Source organism: Aethalodelphis obliquidens, unplaced genomic scaffold, assembly GCF_003676395.1.
Source record: "Aethalodelphis obliquidens isolate GAN/ISIS:26980383/991018 unplaced genomic scaffold, ASM367639v1 scaffold134, whole genome shotgun sequence".
Lineage (NCBI taxonomy): Eukaryota > Metazoa > Chordata > Mammalia > Artiodactyla > Delphinidae > Aethalodelphis > Aethalodelphis obliquidens.
In genome coordinates, this window is record NW_020838078.1 from 20,948 (window position 1) to 39,476 (window position 18,529).

General features: G+C 44.7%; 5 non-coding genes across 5 annotated transcripts; all 5 read right to left on the bottom strand.

Annotated features, from left to right (window-relative positions):
- Positions 1-1,466: 1,466 nt before the first annotated feature.
- On the bottom strand, positions 1,467-1,558 carry LOC113616365 (small nucleolar RNA SNORD116). Its single transcript, XR_003431283.1, has one exon. It is a non-coding gene; the product is annotated as a small nucleolar RNA SNORD116 (small nucleolar RNA).
- A 2,781-nt stretch (positions 1,559-4,339) lies between these two features.
- Positions 4,340-4,432, bottom strand: LOC113616352 (small nucleolar RNA SNORD116). The gene has a single exon (XR_003431270.1). It is a non-coding gene; the product is annotated as a small nucleolar RNA SNORD116 (small nucleolar RNA).
- Positions 4,433-7,128: 2,696 nt separating this feature from the next.
- Positions 7,129-7,221, bottom strand: LOC113616351 (small nucleolar RNA SNORD116). The gene has a single exon (XR_003431269.1). It is a non-coding gene; the product is annotated as a small nucleolar RNA SNORD116 (small nucleolar RNA).
- A 1,822-nt stretch (positions 7,222-9,043) lies between these two features.
- LOC113616357 (small nucleolar RNA SNORD116) lies at positions 9,044-9,136 on the bottom strand. Its single transcript, XR_003431275.1, has one exon. It is a non-coding gene; the product is annotated as a small nucleolar RNA SNORD116 (small nucleolar RNA).
- A 9,120-nt stretch (positions 9,137-18,256) lies between these two features.
- Positions 18,257-18,323, bottom strand: LOC113616361 (small nucleolar RNA SNORD109A). Its single transcript, XR_003431279.1, has one exon. It is a non-coding gene; the product is annotated as a small nucleolar RNA SNORD109A (small nucleolar RNA).
- Positions 18,324-18,529: the final 206 nt, after the last annotated feature.

An 18,529-nucleotide genomic window follows, 5' to 3' on the forward strand; every position in this document is an offset into this window, starting at 1 on the left:
GAACCTATTGGAAGCCACAGACATCATGCAAAGAGGGGGACGCTGTACACCAGGGATGACAGACCGCAAGCATGTCTGCTTTGATGACACTGACCCTACCCCACGGATCCTGGCACTTCTCCACTGCCACAGCGACACTACAGAGAACCTCACACAGATCAAAGGCACTGCCCTCGAGAACCACAGACAGATTGCCAACGGAAGACCTCTGCCACCCAAGGGGACCTGGAAGCTACAAAGGGCACAGTGCCTGTCTGCAGCAGCGCAGCCGGCATCGCAACAGTGCCCGTGTCGCTATTCCGCCAACAGACTGCTCCAGATAAATCTCTGGCTCTTCGAAAGTTCTGCGTGCCTCATGGGCCGGCCGCATCATGCCCTGTGGGAGAAAAACTTTTCGCTTTGCATATTCACAAACAAGGGAACAATGTGGCCAAAGGGCATATTCGCATAACTCACCTATCCTCAAGGAGAGCGGCACAGACTCCTCAGCATGTCTATCTTCTCTATGTCCTGCAAGACACCCTTTGGGCGTCATTCCTCCAGCAATGGGATCACAACTCTCCGCAGGTTACCTACCTCACCCCATCCTCTTGAACTGCCAAACCCATCCCCTTCATAGGCAGCTGATGCCAACCCACCACGGACAGGACACATCCTTGGGAAGCCGTGGCCAGCGCCTGCACCCCAATAATGACAGCTCATCCCACGACATCACACAGGACATGTCCTCATGATGCCTTACCTTCCTCTCCAGGAAACAGCCACCACGCAGGCTTAAATGCAGCACTCGGTACTAACCCCACTCCACGATGGCCCACTTTGTGCCAACACCTGTGCCGGGAGCTGCAATACAGGAGCTGACATGGGCCCTACCTAGGCCTAATCCATCAGCCCCTTCCGCCAAAGCCCAACCCCAGTCCACACCCACTCACTACTCCAGCCACACCGGGCACTCAAGAACTTCAAAGAGCCAAACCAAACTTCAGAGAGGGCCACAGGCCTGACCTGATGCTCCAGGCCCCAACCAGGGAAGCTTGCTCATTTTGGCTTCCAGAGCTAAACCCCAAAGCCTCATGCACAAAGCGTGATCCCGGCCAAAGCACACCTTCCCAAGCTGCAAGCTCACTGGGCCTACACCACCACACACTCCGCCTCTGACAACCAGCAGGAGAGCCTGCCCCCTCACAGTCCCTCAAGGGTCTTTCAGCAGTGACCTGATATTCACACACGACCCAGCTTAGTAGCAGCCACAGTCGACCCTCAGACAGGAGCCCCTCCAAGTCTGGAGCCCTGAGTGGTGTTTGCATGCATGTCAACAGGGGAGGCTGGCCCTCAGCATGTCTATGTTCTCTACATCCTGCAAGACACCCTTTGGCGGTCATTCCTCTGGCAATGGGATCACAACTCTACACAGGTTACCTACTTCTCTCCTCACTGTCCCATACGCCTGAGAGAGGAAATGTTGTGGACCTCAGATTCGATGAGGAGAAGGTAGAGTGTCTCACTCATTTTGTTCAGATTTTCCAAGGAATGCATACAAGGGTGTCATCATCGATCCAAGCACTGCTGAGACGATGCAGAACACAACCGGGAATGCCATGCAAGTCTGCACAGGAGCCATAACCTCGTAGTACTCCAAAACCCTGGGAAATCCACAGCCCTCAGGCCACTCTGCAAGAGCAACAGTCAATCTACTCTTGAAGCCACTGGGCCCGTCTGAGGAAAATCTAATATCCAGTGGCATATCTTAGGGTGGGTGAACGCCTACCTTCCTGAGTCATCCGGGACCATGCTTAGCAACCTGCCCCCACCTCACTTTTCCAGTTCTCAGCACCTCCCATCATCACACAACGCGAAAGTCTTCTTGCCTTTCCTGACGGCCACCCTTGCCCAGCAACTGCACCTCAGAAGTGGACATAAATCACGCAGGCTTCAGAATTGGACCAGGGACAACAGAGAACGTGATACATGTGAATGATTATCTGGGCCTGAGCCTGGACCCTGCTTCCCAAGGACCTCTACCCTTACCGAGAACTCAATGTTTGTCTGACAGCACGACTGCAGAAAGTTAGGCACGTACGTTGGCCGGTATATGAGAGGGTCTATGTGTGTGTTCACGCGTGTGCATGTGTGTGACTGTAACTGCTCACGAGGACGCACTTCTGGGCTTCTTTGTGTTCCTCTGAATCTGCATCTTGGTGTCCGTGTGTCCCTGAGGCCCTCTACAGAGACAACAAACCGTAAAAGCCACAGTTGATACACAGCGCACTGGCTTTGGACACCGCACTCCCTGAACGGAGAAAGACCCCTTCAAGCTTCAAGAGGGGGAAGGCGAATTCTGAAACCCAGGAGCTTTTGAAATAGGCCATGGATTCCTGCTCTCCCACAGCCAAGCATTCTGACCAAAGCACAAAGACCTAACCAGACTTGCCTCCCGGCCGTGGGTGTGACATATACGTGGACCCGGAGATGCTCCCAGCTAGTAGCACATCAGATGTGCACTTGGGGCCACTTCCAGCACTCCCGGAGGCAAGAGAACCTCTGCTGGTCGGGCCGACCCTGACCTGCAGCACGCTACTGGCAAGATGCAGGCCGGCACCACTCAAGGGACTAACGAAATTCGGCCTATGTGCCAATTCTCGCCAACTAGGCGAAATCACTTTCCGTGAGACCATGGGACTGCCCACCACAGGAAAAGGTGTGCTTCAGCAACCATGACCACGGTTCGGACCCGACAGCCGAAGCTAGGCTACCATCCCTGCCATGTTTCGCCAAAACCCAGCCAGCAGTGTTGGCTGCCCTGAACCCCGAGGAAACGCACAAACCCTGGACAGATTCTTCCTCAGTGCCCTCCTCCCGCCCACGGGGCAACTCGACCCTAGTGGAAGCCACAGACGTGGTGCAAACAGGGGGACACTGTACACCAGGGATTACAGACCGCAAGCATGTCCGCTTTGTTGACACTGACCCTACCCCACGGATCCTAGCACTTCTCCACTGCCACAGCAACACTACCGAGAACCTCACAGAGATCAAAGGCACTGTCCCCGAGAACCACAGACAGATTGCCAACGGAAGACCTCTGCCACCCAAGGGGACCTGGAAGCTTCAAAGGGCACAGTGCCTGTCTGTTGCAGCGCACCCGGCATCGCAACAGTGCCCGCGTCGCTGTTCCGCCAACACACTGCTCCAGATAAATCTCTGGCTCTTCGAAAGTTCTGCGTGCCTCACAGGCCGGCTACATCATGCCTTCTGGGAGAAAAACTTTTAGCTTTGCACATTCCCAAACATGCAACATACTGGTCAAATGGCATGTTCACACAACTCACCTATCCTCAAGGAGAGCGGCACAGACACCTCAGCATGTCTATATTCTCTACGTCCTGCAAGACACCCTTTGGGCGTCATTCCTCCGGCAATGGGATCACAACTCTACGCAGGTTACCTACCTCAACGCATCCTCATAAACTGCCAAAGCCATCTCCTTCATAGGCAGCTGATGCAACCCATCACGGACAGGACACATCCTTGGGAAGCTGTGGCCAGCGCCTGCACCCCAATAATGACAGCCCATCCCACGACATCACAGAGGACATGTCCTCATGATGCCTTACCTTCCTCTCCACGAAACAGCCACCACGCAGGCTTAAATGCACCACTCGGTGCTAACCCCATTCCACGATGGCCCACTTTGTGTCAACACCTGTGCCGGGAGCTGCAGTACAGGAGCTGACATGGGCCCTACCTAGGCCTAATCCACCAGTCCCCTTCCACCAAAGCCCAACCCCAGTCCACACCCACTCACTATTCCAGCCGCACCGGGCACTCAAGAACTTCAAAGCCCCAACCCAAATGACAGGGAGGGCCACAGGCCTGACCTGATGCTCCAGGCCCCAACCAGGGAAGCTTGCTCGTTTTGGCTTCCAGAGCTGAACCCCGAAGCGGCGTGCACAAAGCGTGATCCCGGCCAAAACACACCTTTCCAAGCTGCAAGCTCACTGGGCCTACACCAGCACACACTCCGACTCTGAAGACCAGCAGGAGAGCCTGACCTCTCACACTCCCTCAACGGTCTTTCAGCAGTGACCTGATATTCACAGACGACGCAGCTTAGGGGCAGACACAGTCAACCCTCAGACAGGAGCCCCTCCAAGTCTGGAGCCCTGAGTGGTGTTTGCATGCATGTCAGCAGGGGACGCTGGCCCTCAGCATGTCTATCTTGTCTATGTCCTGCAAGACATCCTTTGGGCGTCATTCTTCCGGCAATGGGATCACAACTCTACGCAGGTTACCTACCTCGCTCCTCACTGTCCCCTACGCCTGAGAGAGGAAACGTGCTGGACCTCAGACTTGATGAGGAGACGGTAGAGTGTTCTCACTCATTTTGTTCAGAATTTCCAAGGAATGCATACAGGGGTGTCATCATCCATCCAAGCACATGCTGGGACGCAGCAGTACACATCCGGGCATGCCATGCGGGTCTGCAGAGGAGCCATGACCTCGTAGTACTCCAGAACCCTGGGGAATCCACAGCCCTCAGGCCACTCTGCAAAGCAACAGTCAATCTACTCTTGAAGCCACTGGGCCCGTCTGAGGAAAACCTAATACCCAAAGGCACACTTTAGGGTGGGTGAACGCCTACCTTCCCGTGTTAACCACATCTACGCTCGGAAACGTGGGCCTGCCTCACTTTTTCCAGTTCTCCTCAGCACCTCCAGTCGTCAGCCCACGCAAACGTCCTCTTGTCTTTGCTGACGGCCAGCCTTGCCAAGCAACTGCACCTGGGATGTGGACAGAAATCACGCAGGATTCAGAAGTGAACGGGGGTCCTTAGGGAACATGATTTATACGAACATATACCTGGGCTGCAGCCCTGAACCTGCTTCACAAGGACCTCTATCCCTTACCAAGAACTGAAAGTGTGTCTGACAGCATGACTGCAGGAAGTTAGGCATGTACGTTGGCCTTTGTGTGTGAGGGTGTATGTGTGTGTTCCTGCGTGTGCACGTGCGTGACTATGACTACGCATGATGATGTGCTTGTGGGTTTCTGTGTGGGCCTCTGAATCCCTGTACTGGTCTTTGTGTGTCCTTGAGGCCTTCTGCAGTGACACTGAATAGTAAATGTCGCAGTTTATACACAATACCCTGACTTTGGACCACCCCACTGAATGGAGAAATACCCCTGCCAGCTTCAAGAGGCCATATGCTAACTTTGACCATTTGACCACCAGAGGCTGTTGAAATAGGCCACCGACTCCCGCTATCCCTCAGCCATGCCTTCTCACCAAAGCACAAAGTGTCGAGGAGATCTGCCTCCCAGCCGTGAGTGTCACATCTACATGGACCTAGAGACCTTGCTAGCTACTAGCACATCTGATGTGCACTTGGGGTCACTCCCAGCGCTTTTGGAAGCAAGGGAACCTCCCATGGATGGCGTTGACAATGACCTGCAGCTGGCAGCAGACAAAATGCAACCCGGTACCTCTCAAGGGTCTAATGGACTTCAGCCCAAGTGCTACTTCTTGTCATCTAGGGCAAATCACTTTCCATGGACCTGTGGGAATGCCCACCATGGCAAGAGGTGGTCTTCAGTAACCATGACCCAGGTTCAAACCCCACAGCAGAAACTAGGCCACCTTTCCAGCCACATCTCGGCCAGCTCCCCTCTGGCAGGATTCAGAGCCCTGAATCCCGAGGAAATGCTCAAACACTTGGCAACCTTGTCCTCACTGCCCTCCTCCTGCCCACATGGCGACTGGACCCTATTAGAAGCCAGAGATAACATGCGAACACGGGGACACTGTACACCAGGGAAAACAGACCACAAGCATTTCTGCTTTGATGACACTGAACCCACACCATGCATCCTGGCACTTCTCCACTGCCACAGCGAAACTTCCGAGGACCTCACAGAGAAAAGCACTGTCCCCGAGGACCACAGACAAACTTCCAACGGAAGACCTCTGCCACATGAGGGGACCTGGAAGCCAGTAAGGGAAATGTGGCTGTCAAGGTCAGCGCACCTGGCATCACAACAGTGCGCCCATCTCTACCATGCCAACGGACTGCTTCGGATAAACCTCTGGCTGTTAGATAGGCCTCCGTACCTCATGGGCCGGCCGCGTCACGCCTTCCGGGAAAAACACTTTCGCTTTGCACATTCCCAAACTAGGGAACAAAGTGGCCAAAGGGCATGTTCGCATAACTCACCTACCCCCAGAAGGCCAGCACACACTCCTCAGAATATCGATCTTTTCTAGGTCACGCAAGACACCCTTTGGGAATCATTTCTCCGGCAACGGGATCACAAGTCCACACAGGTTACCTACCTCGTCGCATCCACATGAACCGCCAAAGCCATCCTCTCCATAGGCAGGTGATGCCAGCCCATCAAGTACATGACAAATCCTTGAGAAGCCGAGGCCAGAGCCTGCAACCCAATGATGACAGCCCATGCCACAACATCACATAGGACCTGTCCTTATCATGCCTTACCTTCCTGTCCAGACCATCAGCCACGACACAGGCTTAAATGCAGCACTCGGACCTCACCCCACTCCACGATGACCACGTGGCGAAAACACTGTGCCGGGAATTGCAATACAGGAGCTGACAAGCGCAACACCGAGGCCTAATCCATCAGCCCCCTTGCGCCGATGCCCAACGCCAGGCCCCACACACCCACTGCTCCAGCCTCACTGGCCACTCAAGAACTTCACCATGACAAACACAAAAACAGGGAGGGCCACAGGCCTGGCCTGAGGCTCCGGGCTCCAACCAGGGAAGCTTTCTCATTTTGGCTTCCAGAATCAACCCCCAAAGCGGCACGCACAAACCGTGACACTGGCCAAAACACACCTCCCAAGCTGCAAGCTCACTGCACCTACCTCAGCCCACACTCCGACTCTGAAGATCAGCAGGTGAGCCTGCCCCCTCACATTCCCTCAGCGGCCTTTCAGCAGGGACCTGGGATTCATAGACGACCCAGTTTATGTGCAGACACGGTCCACCCTCAGACAGAAACCCCTCCAATGCTGGAGCCCTAGGTGGTATTTGCATGCATGTCAGGAGGGGACGATGGCCCTTACTCCTAACTGTGCCCTACCCCCGAGAGAGGAAACGTGCTGGACCTCAGTATCGATGAGGAGATGGTAGAGTGTTCTCACTCATTTTGTTCAGATTTTCCAAGGAATGCATACAAGGGTGTCATCATCGATCCAAGCACATGCTGGGAAGCTGCAGAATATAACTGGGCAGGCTGCGAGGCTCTGTAGAGCAGCCATGACCCCGGTGTACTCCAAAACCCTGGGGAATCCACAGTCCTCAGGCCACTCAGCAAGAGCAACAGTCAATCCACTCTTGCAGCCACTGGGCCCATCTGAGGAAATCCTAATATCCAATGCACATCTTAGGGTGGGTGAATGCCTACCTTCCTGAGTTATCCACGGCCACGCTCACCAACACGCACCCGCCTCACTTTTTCGAGTTCTCCTTAGCACCTCCAGTCATCAGACCAGAGAGGTGGACAGAAATCACTCAGGCTTCAGAATTGGACTGGGGTCCTCAGAGAACATTATTCCTGTGAACATTTACCGGGGCGTGATCCTGGAAACTCCTTCCCAAGGACCTCTATCCCTTACGGAGGACTGATTGCGTGTCTGACAGCACGACTGTAGAAGTTAGGCACTTACATTAGCCGGTGTGTTTGAGGGTGTATGTGTGTGTTTGCACGTGTATGCACGTGTACGCACGAGGATGCGCTTGTGGGTTTCTATGTGTTCCTCTGAATCCGCGTCTTGGTCTCTGTGTGTCCCTGTTGCCCTCTGCAGAGAACCTGAACAGTAAAAGCCACAGCTTATACACAGCGCCCTGGCTTTGGACCCCCCCACTAAATGGAGAAAACCCCTGTTAGCCTCAAGAGGCCGCATGTGAACTTTGACCCCCAGGGGCTGTTGAAATTGGCCATGGATCCCGCTCTCCCACAGCCACGCCTTGTGACCATAGCACAAAGACTCGATGAGATCTGCCTCCCGGCTGTGGGTGTGACATCTACGTGGACCTGGAGACCCTGCCAGCTAGTAGCACATCTGATGTGCACTTGGGGCCACTCCCAGTGCTTTTAGAAGCAAGGGAACCTCCCATTGATGGTGCCAACTCTGACGTGCAGCTGGCTATAGGCAAGATGCAGCCCAGCACCTCTCTAGGGGCTAATGGACTTCAGCCCAAGTGCTACTTCTTGTCATCTAGGGCAAATCACTTTCCATGGACCTGTGGGAATGCCCACCATGGGAAGTGGTGGGCTTCAGCAACCATGACCCAGGTTCGAACCCCACAGCAGAAGCTAGGTTACCTTTCCAGCCACGTCCCGGCCAGCTTCTAGCCGGCAGGGTTTGGAGCCCTGAATCCGAGGAAACGTTCAAACACTCAACAGCCTCATCCTCAGTGCCCTCCTCCTGCCCACAAGGCGACTCGACCCTACTGGAAGCCACAGACATCATGCGAACATGGGGACACTGTACACCAGGGAAGACAGACTGCAAGCATGTCTGATTTGACGACGCTGACCCCATCCCATGCATTCTGGCACTTCTCCACTGCCACAGCGACACTGACAAGGACCTCACAGAGATCAAAGGCACTGTCCCCGAGGACCACAGACAGACTTCCAGTGGAAGACCTCTGCCACGCAAGGGGAGCTGGAACCCTGCAAGGGCACAGTGAATACACCCCCCGAAGTGCCACGCCCAAAGTGGGAACCTGGCCAAAACACACCTCTCCAAGCCGCGAGCTCACTGGGCCTAGATCTGCACACACTCCTTCTCCTAAAACCAGCAGGAGAGCCTGCCATCTCACAATCCCTCACTGGCCTTTCACCAAGGACCTGGGATCATAGACTACCCAGCTACTGTGCAGACATAGTCGACCCTCAGACAGGATCCCCTCCAATGCTGGCACCCTGAGTGGTGTTTGCATGCGTGTCAGCAAGGGAACGTTGGCCCTCACTCCTAACTGTCCCCTACCCCCAAGGGAGGCAACGTGCTGGACCTCAGTTTCGATGAGGAGATGGTAGAGCATTCTCACTTATTTTGTTCAGATTTAGCAAGGAATGCATACGAGGGAGTCATCATCCATCCGAGCACGTGCTGGGACACTGCAGAATCCAACTGTGAGGCCGGGTGGCTCTGAAGAGGATCCAATGACCCCGGAGTACTCCAACAGCCTGGGGAATCCACAGCTCCCAGGCCACTCAGCAAGAAGAAGAGTGAATCCACGCTTGCAGTCACTGGGTCCATCCAAGGAAACCCTAATATCCAACAGCACACCTTGGGGTGGGGGGATGTCTACGGCCCTGAGAGATCCATGGCCAGGTTCAGCACCCTGGGACCATCCCACTTCTTTCGTGTCTCCCTCATACCTCCAGTCATCATATCACGCGAAGGTGTTCTTGTCTTAGCGGACGGCCAGCCTTGCTTGGCAACTCCACCTGAGAAGTGGACAGAAATCACACATGAGCTTCAGAATTGGATCCGGGTCCTCACAGAAGAAGATTCATGCCAATGTTTACCTGGTGGTAAGCCCTGCACCTGCTTCCAACTACCTCTTTCCCTTAGGGAGGACTGAATGCGTGTCTGATGGCAGGAGTGTAGGACATTAGTCACTTACGTTTGCCTGTATGTGTTTGTTCATTTGTATTTTTGTGTTTGTAGTGAAATGGCATTCCTTCTACACATCACCGTGGCCTGTGCCTTGTGAAATGCAAAGAATTCCCATGCACACTATGATTTGTGCTTCATGCCAGGATCTGCCGCCTAAGTCAAAATCTTCACATTTTTTCAAATCTTCTTATTTTTCATTTTTCATACTTTTTATCCTGTCATATTCTCCCATGAAAAGGTATCACTGCCCTTCCCAACACATAATTTGTACCTCTCACCTGATATGTTCATGGACTTTTAAAAACCCTTCAGCAATGTCCCTCACAGAGTTCCTTTTTAAAAATATTATCTTTTTTTTGCCAACAAACACATGAAAGGATGCTCAACATCGCTAATCAATAGAGAAATGCAAATCAAAACTACAATGAGATATCATCTCACACCAGTCAGAATGGCCATCATCAAAAAATTTATAAACAGCAAATGATGGCGAGGGTGTGGAGAAAAGAGAACCCTCCTGCACTGTTGGTGGGAATGTAAATTGATACAGCCACTATGGAGAACAGTATGGAGGTTCCTTAAAAAACTACAAATAGAACTACCATACGACCCAGCAATCCCACTGCTGGGCATACACCATGAGAAAACCATAATTCAAAAAGAGTCATGTACCAAAATGTTCATTGCAGCTCTATTTACAATAGCCAGGACATGGAAGCAACCTAAGTGTCCATTGACAGATGAATGGATAAAGAAGATGTGGCACATATATACAGTGGAATATTACTCAGCCATAAAAAGAAATGAAATTGAGTTATTTGTAGTGAGGTGGATGGACCTAGAGTCTGTCATACAGAGTGAAGTAAGTCAGAAAGAGAAAAACAAATATTGTATGCTAATACATATATATTGAATCTAAAAAAAAAATAGTTCTGAAGAAGCTAGGGGCAGGACAGGAATAAAGACACAGACATAGACAATGTACTTGAGGACGGGGCAGGGGTAATGGCAAGCTGGGATGAAGTGAGAGAGTGGCATGGACATATATACACTACCAAATGTAAAATAGATAGCTTGTGGGAAGCAGCCACATAGCACAGGGAGATCAGCTCAGTGCTTTGTGACCACCTACAGGGGTGGGATAGGGAGGGTGGGAAGGAGACGCAAGAGGGAGGAGATATGGGGGTATATGTATAGCTGATTCACTTTGTTATAGAGCAGAAACTAACACACCATTGTAAACCAATTATACTCCAATAAAGATGTTAAAAAAATATATTATCTTTTTTTCTAAACATAACACCTTTGTGGAAAATATCTCCAATATTATGTGATCTTTTTCACATGTTTTAAAAAGATTATCCATAGACCTGTTTTTTATTATGAATCACTATATGTTATGCAACATATTTTATATTCCATTTCATGTTATTACAAAAGGTAAACTACCCTATTCACAGAAGGCAAAAAGAACAATAGCAATAAAATATCTTTTTCTCAAAAAGTTAAATGAAAAATTTACATACATTTTTCTTTACCAGTATTACTGTATTTTGTGATATAAGGATTTAATTTTACAGATAAACTGTAACCAGCAGAATCACAGGGGGTGATTTTCAAATTATATTTTTGGTAAAATCTTTCCTCCCGTACCATATAATCAGCTCTTTCAACTGAAGAAGAAAAGAAATAACTCCATTGAAATTGTTAAAATTATTTTAATAGACACTTCTCAAGTGAAGATACACAAGTGATTATAATCCTTCAAGATATGATGAACTTCATTAGTGACTGGTAAAATCAAAAGTGAAATGAGAATAACAGCACCAAATCTGACACATGAGGAACTCCAACACCTGTCCCTTCATAAACAATAACGAAAAAGTGGTAAATGCTTGCACTATCAACTTTTTTTGGAAATCTGCAAATTCACCAAGTAATAGCTGTCACTAAGCAATCTCTTAATCAAGAAACATAGTTCAATTTCTAAAATCCAGAAACTTTGGGCTGTTTAACTGACTCTAATCTCATGTCTTATTCCCCAACTCAGTGATATTATTGAGAATAACACTCCACATTCCTGGTTCTTGTAGTGGAAAGAGTCGGACTGACCTCATATCCAAAGAATTGTAATTTCTTTTAATTTATGATTTATGTTGGCTCCCTAAAACACTGGTTCAAAGACTTGCTTTTCTTTCTCCTAATTCAGAAGTCACTCAATGCTAGCAGCTAGATTGGTGGTAATTTGCATTGTTTGTCGCTGCTGCCTAATGCAACGGATTACAGTTGTAACAGAAAATAAATTAAACCAATACCTTATGAGGAAAGTTCAGGAATGAATTTTTTGTGTTTTTGAAGTAATGGCTATCAGGTGATTCCATGTGTTCCTCATAATCTATAAGGGCAGCACAGATGTAGAGTTATGTGCCTATTCAGGGAAAACTTGAGAAGGCCTAAGGTCTCCTCTGTGAGTGAACTTGAAGCTCTTAACAAGCAAAAATTGAGGCTAAGGGAAAGCTTAAAATGCCTGGCTAAGTGTTAAAGGCATATACTAACATACACAGAGAGACTTCTGAAACGCAGGGAAATTTTTTGTCTTCAGGATTTCTAAGGAAATCTTTGTCCAATTTTTAGCTGACCACAAATCTAATGAAGCAGTCTTCAGTGAACACATACCACAAACAACTTCAACAACAAAAAGCAACAACAGACAAACAGGGAAGGCACATCTGATTTCCAGAGTTGCCGCATTATGATATTCATAATGTCCAATTTTCAACATAAAAGTAATGGGCATTCAAGGAAACTATGAAGTATGTCCCACACACAGAGAAAAAAATATAAGAACAAGTAATAGAAACTCTCCCTGAAAAGCCAAGACATTGGACTCAAAGACAAATATTTTAAATCAGTTACTTTAAATGTGTTGAAAGAGCTAATGGAAAACGTATTTAAGAACTAGATGAACCCCACAAGCACTGTCTCATGAAATAGGTGTATCAATAAAGAGACAGAAAGTTTTCAAACAAATCAAGTAGACATTCTGGAGCTGAAAAGCACAATAGCAAGTGTTGAAAAACTCACAGAAAGGGCCCCACAACAACTTGAGCTGAAAAAATAAAACTAACTTAAAGGTAAGTCAATTTAAATTATCCAATTATAGGAAGAGAAAATTTATTTTTTAATGGACATAGCCTAAAAGTCCTATGAGGCTACCATCCAGTGTACCAACATATGCATAATGAGAGTCACAAAAGAAGAAAGAAAGGAACAGAAACTATATTTCAAGTAATAATGGACAAAACTGCCCAAAGTTGATGAAAAGTGATAAACTACCTATACAAGCAGTCTAATGAACTCCATGTAGGATAAATTCAAACAGATTCATACTGAAACACATCATTATGAAACTGTTCAAATAGAAAGTCAAAGAGAGAACCTTGAAAGCAGCAATAAAGAAGGGACTCATCAGATAGAAGTGATCTTCAATAAAATAACAAGTGATTTTTCATCATACAACATGGGGTAAGAAGGCAGTAGGATGATAGTTTCGAAGTTATGCAATGAAAAGACATTCAACTAGGAATTCTTGATCTGACAATAATGCCTTACAAAAATGAAGGAGAAATTAAGACATTCTCAGACAACAAACACTGAGAATGTTCTTTGACAGCAGCCTTGCCCTACAACAAATGTCAAAGGGGGTCAAGCTGAAATGAATGGACCATATACAGTAACTTGAATCCACATCAAGAAATAAATAATATCAGTAAAGGTAACTTCACAAGCGAATATAAAAGCCAATATTAATATGTTTTTTGTAACTCCTCTCTTTTCCTATCATATGCTTGAATAACTGCATAAAACAAAAATTATCAGTCTGTGGTGATGAGTACATAAGTATAGAGACATAATTTGTGACAATGACAACACACAGGGGAAATGGAGCAATATGGAAGCAAAGATTTTAAATACTATTGAAATTAAATTGGTATTAATTAGAACTAGATTGTTATAAATTAAGAAGTTAATTGTTACCCCTAGGGCAACCACTAAGAAAATAACTTAAAATATATATAGTAAAAACAACAAGGAAATAAAGAAGTTTAAATGGTGCACTCAACAATATCTACTTAACACAAAAAAAGCAATAATGAAGACCAAAAAACATGTAAGACACAGAAAACAATGAACAGCAAAATGGCAGTAGTCCTCCTTTATCAGTAATGACATTAAACAGAAATGGTATAAAATGTATAAGTGAAAGGCAGAGATTGGCAAAATGGATTTAAAAACATGATCCAACTGTATGTTATCTGCCAGAGACACACTTTACATTCAAAGAGACAAACTGGTTGAAAATTAGATCATGAAATAAATATTTCATATAAGTTGTAACCAAAATAGAGCTAGAGTGACTATACTAATATCAGACAAAATTTGTTTTCAAACAAAAATTGTTTCATGGGTCAATTAAACATTGATAAAAGAGTCAATCAATTAAGAAGATATGACAATCATAAACATTTACACACCTACCAACAGAGTCCCAAAATATCTGAAGCAAAATTGCACAGAATTGAAGAGAGAAACAGACATCTCTACAATACGTGGATACTTCAATGTCCTACTTTTAATAACCAATAGAAAAATTAGAAAGAAGATCATTCTGGAAATAGAGCACTTGAACAACACCATAAATCAACTACACCTAACGGACTTATGCAGAACACTCCACCTAAAAGCAGAAGATTACACATTTTTCTCAAGTGCATAAGGAACATTCTTCAGAATAGACCAGAAATAACACCCAAAATAAGTTTAAATAAATTTTAAAACATTGAAATCATACAAAGTATGTTCACTGACCACAATGGAATTAAATTAGAAATCGGTAACAGAAGGAATTTTAGAAGACTCATCACACACAAGTGGAGATTAAGAAACACATTCCTAATAAACAATGAATCAAATAAGATTCTCTCATTCTCAAGGTAAATTATTAAATTATTTGAGATCAATAAAAATTATCATACAACATTCCAAAACTTACGAGATGCCAAAAGCAGTACTTGAGGGGAAAATTTTATAGCTGTTAAAACTTACATTAAAAAATGAAGAAAGAGAGAGGGTGGGAGGGAGGGAGAAGCAAGAGGGAAGAGATATGGGAACATATGTATATGTATAACTGATTCACTTTGTTATAAAGCAGAAACTAACACACCATTGTAAAGCAATTATACCCCAATAAAGATGTTAAAAAAAAAATGAAGAAAGAGGGCTTCCTGGTGGCGCAGTGGTTGAGAGTCCGCCTGCCGATGCAGGGGACACGGGTTCAGCCCCGGTCTGGGAAGATCCCACATGCCGCGGAGCGGCTGGGCCCATGAGCCATGGCCGCTGAGCCTCCGCGTGCGCGCGCAATGGGAGAGGCCACAACCGTGAGAGGCCCGCGTACTGGAAAAAAAAAAAAATGAAGAAAGATTTCAAGTCAATAATATAACCTTATACCTGAAGAAGGTAGAAGAAGAGAAACCCAAACATAAAGCAAGAAAAGGAAGAAAAAAAAAGATTAGCATAGAAAATAATAAAGATTAAAGATTGAAATAATCAATTGAATAGAAATTTAAAAATCAATGAAACCAAAAACTGATTCTTTGAAAACTTCAACAAAATTCAGAAAGTTTTAGCTAAACTGACCAGAGGAAAAGAGAGAAGATTCAACTTACTAATGTCACAAATGGACACAGGCACATTATTACTGATTTCAAAGAAATGAAAAGGGTTATAAACAATACTATGAATAAGTGTATACCAACAAATTAAACAATCTAGATGTAATGGATGAATTCCAAAATACATAAAAACTATCAAAAATAACTCAAGAATAAATTGAAAATCCTAATAGACCTTGCTATGGTCTGAATTTTTGTGTCCCCCCAAAATTCATATTTAAAATTGCAACCCCCAAATGTTAACATAGTAGTAGGTAGGACCCTTGGGAAGTGTCTGGACCATAATGGTGGAGACCTGGTGAATGAAATTCCTTTCTTATAAAAGAGACCTCCACTAAACTCTTTTATTCCTTTCACCATGTGAAGATACAAGAAGTCTTCAACTCAGAACAGTGCCCTTACCCGAGCACACCAGCCCCCTGATTTCAACCATGTTGGTATTCCAGCATCCAAAACTTGAAAAATAAATTTCTATTGTTTATATGCTACCTGGTCAGTGGTGTCTTGTTATGATGGCCCAAATGGACCATTAATAAAAAAGTGACTGAGTCAGAAATTTAAAAAATAAAAATAAAAATAAAAAACCTACCAGCAAAGAAAAGTCTAGGACCATATGCTTCACTGGTGAATTCTACCAAACATTTAAGGAAGAATTGACATCAATACTTCTCAAACTCTTTCAAAAAATAGAGGAGGAAGAAACACTTCCTAACTCATATAATGAGGCCAACTTAACAGTGATACCAAAGCCAGACAAGGACATCACAAGGACCTCACAAACTAGTGAATGTAACAAAAAGAAGTAGACTCACAGATATAGAGAACAAAGTAGTGGTTACCATTGGGGAGAGGGAAGGGAGGGGATGAATTAGGTGTAGTGGATTAACAGGTACAAACTATTAGGTATAAAATAAGCTACAAGCTATATTGTACAACATGGGGAATATAAGCAATATTCTATAATAATTACAAATAGAGTACAACCTTTAAAAATTGTGAATCACTATATTTATACCTGTAACTTATATAATATTGTATATCAACTATACTTCAATTAAAAAAAAGAAGTGATGAGACAGGATATCATCTTGTTCCCAATCCTAGGAAAAAGTACTTCTTTTTTAAAACACCCTGGGTTGTAAATTTTTAATACTTGCCATTTACAGCATTAATACTCTATGTCAATTTAATTCTACACATTAAGACAGCAACCATGCACTATAAATCTACTTATATACTAACATGGATGAATAAACAATTATGTAATTTTAGGATCATATTTATTAGACCAAAATATGTTCTAGTGTTCCTGTCATTCATAATTATACTCAAATGTTTTTGAATGATAAGAGTTTCTACAGTTCATGTCAGTATCTGGTAGGGCTCTTTTCCTCCCTAATATTACAATTATTAATATTCACGGCTATTTTATTAGTTGTTATTGAGTTCATTTGAATTACTTTGCTAGGTTCTGGAGAAGTGAAAACATATATTACAATACATAAATAAATAAATAAGTACAAAAATAACAAAAACAATTATTACTTCAAAGAATTTGCGACTATAACTTTGTCAAAAGAAAAACAGAGTTTACCCATTTCTAAAGTATTAAACACCAGGCCCTAGGTAACATAAAACCTGTGTAATCATGCCAAGGAATATACAAACCATTTTCCTTATTGATGGATGTTTCAATTTTAACAACAAATAATGATTAATTATTTACTATATGAAATTTCACTATCTCTACACTTGATTAACCCAACCCGATATCTTTTGTGAGATTAATGTACTATGGAAAATTGAATTTTTTTGTGTTTCAGAAAAATGAAGTACTTCAAGGTTCTTTATCATTTAAAATCTTCATGGCCTTACAAAGATCTCAGAAAGTTTAATATATAATTTTTCACATCAAAAAATGAAAAACACCTAATTAAAGTCAAATTCATCACTGAGAAGAGTAGCAATAATGACCCATAATGATCTTATGGATCTGACCAAAATGCTCTAACTATGATGATCTCAATCATGGGGTTAACATTCTGAAACCATAATTTGCTACAGAAACTCCCAAACACAGCTTAATTTCACCAAAGGATATTTCACTGCAATAAGAAAATGTATTAAAAAACCAATAATTTTCCAAGATTCTCCATTTGTCAATCCATCCAAAACTCAGATAAAATAAAATTTAAAATTTGGAAATGAGGGTAGAGGCAATCACCAAAGAAAAGGACACATCATGAAGATATAATCGAGTAAGCCATTGAACAGATGAACACAGAGACTTCAGGGTGTGGCACAGAGCACATGACATATGAATTTTAAAGGACTCAGGTATAGTTACTCACCCCTATTCTCTGAAGTGGAGGCCCTCATTTCAGCCCTTCTACCTCAAAAAACCATAAATAAACAACAACAACAAAAAAGAAAGATATAGTCTCAAAAAATACTCAACACTAAAAATAACAAACACACTAATACTGACTCCATGGTCAATATTTATTATAGGCATGCATGGTTCCCTTCTTTTAGCTCAACACTAATGAGTCTTTCAGTACCCATCACAGTTGCTTGACCCCTTCTTAATGCAACATTTCTTTTGTTTCCTCATTTATTACTCAAGAACATTTCCTTTAAACAAGTTCTATCTACATCTCTGTTCAAACTGAGCAAAATGAAGCAAGTCTTGGGTCACTTAGCATATATACAGTGAATATTGCATCATAAGATAGGATGCTAATAATGCCTTGCCCTGGGAGAAAGAAAAGACATGCTTGCAGCAGTATTATGTCGTCAATGAGGGGTCACCAAATAAAGCCAGGCTATGAGGGTCTTATTTGTCCTATTAGAGGGGCATTCATCTGGACCTCAGATTGACATCTGGAATGAGTCCCTCAGCATCCTCAGACAATTTTTCTCATCATCGATCCAGACAAGCACCCTCCCAACATATAAGCATTTCCATAGCCAGGCTTATTTTCTTCAGGCTTATCTACTGCGTTATGAATTAAAAACAGCACATATACTGTAGACATTTTGTTTAGTAGTTGAACAATGGAACCCTCATCTACACAGCACAGTAGGCACATACCATGGATTTTTTCGAATAAAATTAAATAAAATCTATTGAGAAAAT